The sequence below is a fragment of the Chinchilla lanigera genome, unplaced genomic scaffold (genome assembly GCF_000276665.1).
Source record: "Chinchilla lanigera isolate Chin_1 unplaced genomic scaffold, ChiLan1.0 scaffold00043, whole genome shotgun sequence".
NCBI classification, from domain to species: Eukaryota; Metazoa; Chordata; class Mammalia; order Rodentia; family Chinchillidae; genus Chinchilla; species Chinchilla lanigera.
Window position 1 is genome coordinate 13,750,715 of NW_004955444.1, and position 6,104 is coordinate 13,756,818.

At 40.4% G+C, this 6,104-nt stretch overlaps 1 long non-coding RNA gene across 1 annotated transcript; it reads left to right on the forward strand.

Moving 5' to 3' along the window:
* The first annotated feature begins 960 nt into the window (after positions 1-960).
* On the forward strand, positions 961-5,820 carry LOC102022029. The gene is made up of 2 exons (XR_262269.2): positions 961-1,901; positions 5,178-5,820. It is a non-coding gene; the product is annotated as an uncharacterized LOC102022029 (long non-coding RNA).
* Positions 5,821-6,104: the final 284 nt, after the last annotated feature.

A 6,104-nucleotide genomic window follows, 5' to 3' on the forward strand; every position in this document is an offset into this window, starting at 1 on the left:
AAGAAGAAGAAGAAGAAGAAGAAGAAGAAGAAGAAGAAGAAGAAGAAGAAGAAGAAGAAGAAGAAGAAGAGGAGGAAGAGGAGGAGGAGGAGGGAGAAGAAGGAGAAGAAGAAGGAGAAGAAGAAGGAGAAGAAGAAGAGGAGGAGGAGGAGGAGGAGGAGGCGGGGGCGGCTCTGGTCTTGCACTGTTGTTCTCTGTTTTGAGTCTAGAGAGAGCAGCAAGAATTTCAGTGGAATAAATAATAAGAAGAACAGAAGCATTGATTTGGAGGGGGACACTTTCACACTATGTTTTTAAAATCAGGAGAATCTTGAGGTGCCAGTCACAGCAGCAAAAACACACTGTCAATTGGCCTGAGAAAAATTAGTATCTACCACTGAGGATCATATCTCTGAAGTCCCCAAATACTAGAAACTTCATGATTATTTTCTGCAAATGTCACCTTAGTTGCAAAAATGGATCCAGCCACAATCTGGCTTCATCAGATCTCTCACTTGCAAATTGAAGGGTCCCATTGGTGGTTGACAGAGTCTTAGGAAAATGTGCTGACTGCCTCACATCTGAGAAGGAGAGGATCATGTGGTGAGATTTCCCACACATAGAGTTTGTTGTAGAGGGGCTTGGAAGTTAGCTAAGCAAGTGATTTATACCGATTACATCCCGGATAAATGATGATTTCTATGAAGCAAGAAAGTGTTGAATGTTTGGTATTCTATTTTTAAAAGTTGTAGAAAAATATGTATAAAGTAAAATTTACCATCTTATTTATTTTTAAGTGTTCTGTGGCATTAAGTACATTCACCCTATTGTGTATTCCTCATCATTCGTTTTCAGAACTTTTAATCTTTCCACACTGAAACTTTACCCATTAAAACTTACTAATCACCAACCTGCCAACAAACATTCTCCCTTTAGTCTCTAAGAATTTCACTTCTCTAGGAACTTCATATAAGTGGCATCATAGAATATTTGCCCTTTTGAGCACTTGGTAGTTTTAGTGATTATTATAAAACTGAATGTTCAGAAGAGTAGAAATGAAGATTATCAGGCAATGCACCTCAGGAATCTAAAGGAATATGCTTCATTAGACAAGTGGGCACAAGGAATGCTCTTGTTAATTTTGAAAAAAGAGAACTCTTTCTAGAGACATAAAAATCTCACCCACTAGTGTTTAACAGAGACTAGTTCACATTTCTGATAGGGTCAGTGCACAGCGATCATTCTACCTTCTAGAACAAGAGACTTCAGATTGTGTTTATATTTCTGGCTGGTGGAGGTGCTGATTATTTCTAGAATTGTGATGTGAAGATTTTTATTGGGCCCAGATTCCAAATGACTATGAAAAAACTCAGCTAATCATAGTTGGCAATGAAGAGATGAAAGATCACAGATACATTTTCTTTATCTTAGACACGGGCATTACAGCACTCAGATTGCTCTTGACAAATGTGCTTTTGGTGAAAACTGTCAATTATGGTCATAAACTGGATGACTGGAAGCTGAGAGAATATAGATATGACCTTTGTAATTCTAATTATCCTTGCTGTGCAAAACAACCAGAAGACAGAAGAAGTGACTTAACTAGGACATAATTTCCATGATTACAGTACTGACTACGTATTGTTGGTATTTACGCCGCTTTGATCTGGTGATTGTGGCATGTACCGGATGTCCTAGTTAAATAGAGATATTAGCATTTTATCCTATTCAGAATTTGTTGACCACTTACCAATAAGACTTCGGTTTTTTTCCTCATCAAGTCAGTTTAAGAGGAGAGATACAGTTTACCGCTTGAATGATTAAATCCAAGTGTGCTCCTCCTTTTTCTAGAGATAGATATTGATTGCTTTAAAAATGAAAGAGAAGATGGAAAAAGGAAGAAGAATACAATGTGTGCCCCAGTAAGTAAAAAATAGTCCCAGAGTCAATTCAGTATGTGAATTTGTAAGCTGTGTTGCCATCATTTTTTCTTTTTTCTTAATCTGTTTGAGACAGGGTCTCACTATGCAGTTCTGGCTGGCCTTGAGCTCACTTTGTAGCCCAGACTGGTCGGTCTGGAACTCGCAACGACCCTCCTGCCTCAGACTCCTGAGCGCTGGGATTACAGGCCTGCACCACCACGCTCGGCATCATCATTAAATACTGCTAATTAAATATAGCTAGAAGGAAACATACCTCGCTGACTCCTCTCACTTTAAATACATGACCAGTAAGTCCTTGACTTATCCTGGAATCCAGCTATGTTCCCTAGTTAGTTTACTCTCTGCTCTCCTTTGTAACTATTTTACACCTTCTTCTTTCCACTGGAATGTTCATCATCGCCCTTGCTTTTATACTTGCTGCAAGAATAGAAACAATGTGATGAGCATTTCCACGCATTGCTACTCCTGTATCTACCAACCTAATTACATTTGTACCAACATTGCTTGCTTTTCTAGCCTACAATAATAAAAGAATTATTGTTGCATTGGGTCCCATCCCCTCTTGAAAACTAAGATATGATTTCTATCATTCTCCTCTTCTCTTTTGCATTGTTAGCTTCTCTCTCAATTCTGGATAATCCTTATTAACATACAAGTGTGCTATTATAATCCCATCTGTAAGAACAACAACACCCTCTGCGGTGTCACATTTACCTTGGGTGCCATCTTGTCTTCTTGCTCTCTACTAAGATGAAATGCATTAAATGCAGGTTATACTTCCCTCTCCACTTTCTGTCCTCCCATCATCTCTAGAATTCTCTCTAGTCAGGTTTTTGTACTTAGCACTCAAAGTACAGTATCAAGGTCACTGCTGACTTCTGCACTGTCAAATCCAAGAGTCAGTGTTTGCTTTATTCAGTCTCTGCAGTGCGTAATGTGCTTGATGGCTCCCTGCTTCAAAGACTTTTCTTACTTGAGCTGTGGGATACTTGCTTGGTTACCATGTAACTTGCTGGTGGCTATTCCTTGCTCTGCTTGCTGGTTTCTCCTCATTCATAATGCTTCATTCCTTAGGCTTCCTTTCCTATCTATACTGACTTTTGGTTGTAGACCTTTATGTACTCTTAAGAATTGGTAATGATGCCCCCAAAATGTTTGGCTGCATGGGTTATCTCTATTGATAGTTATTAGAAATTGAAGCAGAAATGTAAAAACTTTTATTAGCTTATTCAAAAATATCAATAACAAATCCATTGTATACTGACATAAATAACTTCTCTCTCCCTCCTTCCCACTTTTCCTCTCTCCCTCCTTATCGTCCTCCTTCCTTCCTTCTTCCTTCCTTCCTTCCTTCCTTCCTTCCTTCCTTTTTTGCTGGGAGCAAACCCATGTCCTCATGCCTGCTAAGCAAGCATTCTGTCACTGACCTACAGCTACAGTCCCAAATAACACATTTTTGTGAAACATAGTTCCCAAAACAAACAATTAAGTGAAGAGCAGCATAGGTGTATATTTTTACAGGTACCTTTAAGGCTGGGTTAATAGAGAAACTGGATTCTCAGTCTGTACCTGTATCTAAGCTGTTGCCCTAACACAATGATGGCAACCTTTCAGAGCCACATAAAAGCTCTGACGAGCCATGGCTGGTGACACCATCACCTGGCCCCATTCCTCCCTTCCAAGCATCCACGCGGCCCCTGTGTGTATTGTTATCTGATGCGTGGCAGCTGAGGAGGTGCTGGGGCAACTTGGCTTGTGTGCCCACTGTAGCGTGCATGCCGGAGGTTTGCCACCACTGCACTAACCCACACGCCTCATGTAGACCCTGAAAAATTCCACTCTACAGTTGTGAGAGAAGGCAAATATTATCTTCAGATTACTATGAAAATAATGTTGACTCTGCGAATCTATTGAAAGGATCCTGGAAATTTACAGAGGTCTCACATCATGTATTGTGCATGATTGTCCTACGGGATCCATTCTGTGCCCGTATAGGTATGCCGGTGACTCCCAGGGCTTACGTCTGGGAGATGAATTCTCTGAATGCCAGACTCATGCTGTTTTGTAGTTAGCATCTCTTCTGAGATAGTTCAGCTTAAACACATCCCAACCTAAATTCCATGTACCCGAAAACGTGATAATCCTATACTTTATGTGTCAATAAATGACCTCCAGGAGCTTGCAAAAATAGATGATGTCATTCTTCTTTCTTTCCTATTCCAGATCAAATCCATTAACATATCCTTTCAGCTCTATCTGGGAAATGTTTCCCAAGTCCAACTTCTCATGAAAATTATTACCACCTGTCTTTCTCCAAGCTACCAAATCTCTTGCCAAGATTATTGCAACTAACTCCTGGCTGCCTCCTGCTTCCACATTTTGTCGTATATGTCTCTTTAACCTATCTCTCCTTTACAGAAGCCCAAAACATTTTTCTGGCACTTGAGTGAACACTGTTTAATGGCTTTCCGTCTGAACCAAAGTACAATCCGAAGCCCATGTCCTGGTTCGGGGACTTTGTGTGCTGCCACGCTTAGCTGCCCTTGATCTCTTGGAGCAGGAAGCACCTCTTTGCTCAACTGTAACACGTGTTTTCCCACCCCAGGTCTTTGAACTCAGTTATCTCTGCTAAGCCTGCTTCCCCCACACATGCCCCATGGCTCAGTGCCTTGCTTCCTTTAGGTTACCACTCGGATAACACCTCACAAGAGTAATTGGTGGTGACTCCCCTGTAAACCCTCGTGATCATTCTATCCTCTTTCACTGCTTTATTTATTCTTTTTATCACTCATCACCACTTGGTGCATTATGCACTTATTTGTTTATTGGTTTTCTCTCTTCCCAGGAGAATGTAAGCTTGAGGGCAGAGGCTTTCTGTTCTGTTCATTTCCATGTCTCCAGTGCCTGATTTATTGTTGGTATTTGTGCATCAAGGGCAAATGGCCAAGAAGCACATGCACCAGGCCTGCTGGAGCAGTGTTTATGGGGAAAACTCACGGAGACAGGAGCACTAAGAGGCCCCCTGTTGCTCTTTGCATTACAGAGCCTTGCACAGAGATCTAGCAAGTGCAGATGTTAGACTCCAGGAGAGGGTCCCTGACCCTTAGGCTATGGGCCTTTTAAGCTGCATGATTAGATAAACATCAGCACCTTCCCTGGATACAAAGCACTACAGACTGGCAGAACCTTGGCTCCACTTCTGTCCTGACAGCTCCAGTTTTGTGTTTGCTTAACATCAGCCCTTTTCTTGTTTAGATGAAGGGCTGTGATTCTCTGCTGTGACAAGGAAGTGGCACAGTTCACCACATTAAGATTTCAAGATTGGAAATGGAGAACTCCTAACCAAGGCATCTTTGGACATCGTGGCTCAAGCCTGTTTGACCAGCAACTGTTACCGTAAGCCCTGGGCCGTTGCCAGAAGTCATGGAACTTTGCAGAAGACCACTTCTTTTCCAGTCAACTAACCTTCAGGGCAAGATCACCTGTACCTGTTGGCACTTAATAGTTACTGAGTGAATTAATACTAGTGTACATGTACGTGCGTGTGGGTATGTGTACCTGTGCACACGTGCTTACTATACAGCATTTCCCAATTTGTGACCCTCATTTAGGACATTTAAAACAAGGAGGAGCAATATTGGGAGTGGGGAGCTCCTTGGGGTTCATAACAAGGATCTCCTGGGGTTCTATTTAATTTGCAGGGAAGGCATTGGATATAGGTACCCTCTTAAGCAAGTATAGTAAAATATTTTCCCTTATGCCAACATAGAGACTGGTTTGTGTAATGTAAAAACTATTAGTATCCTTGAAGTGTGTATTACTATCCTCCCAAGTTTGACACTGGAGTAATAATTAATTACTACAGAGAAGGAATAAAAATTTATATCATTGTTTGAAAGATAATATTCAAAATAATATTAAGATATATTTGCAATAAGCCTCTATTTTTAGAACATGATTTAAATAAGCTTGGAACACTACCTAGGGCTAGAAATTTTTTTATCATTTATAACTTTTTTCCTATAGCAAAGCATTTTTGAGTACAATATTACTTAAATTAATATTTGGAAGGAAATATTTAAAAATTAGATAATTGTTCTTTAAGTAATCTATGCTTTTCCTCTGGGAATTGTCTTAGTATTATTGGAAATAATCAAAATTTTTCCTGTGGATACAACAGAG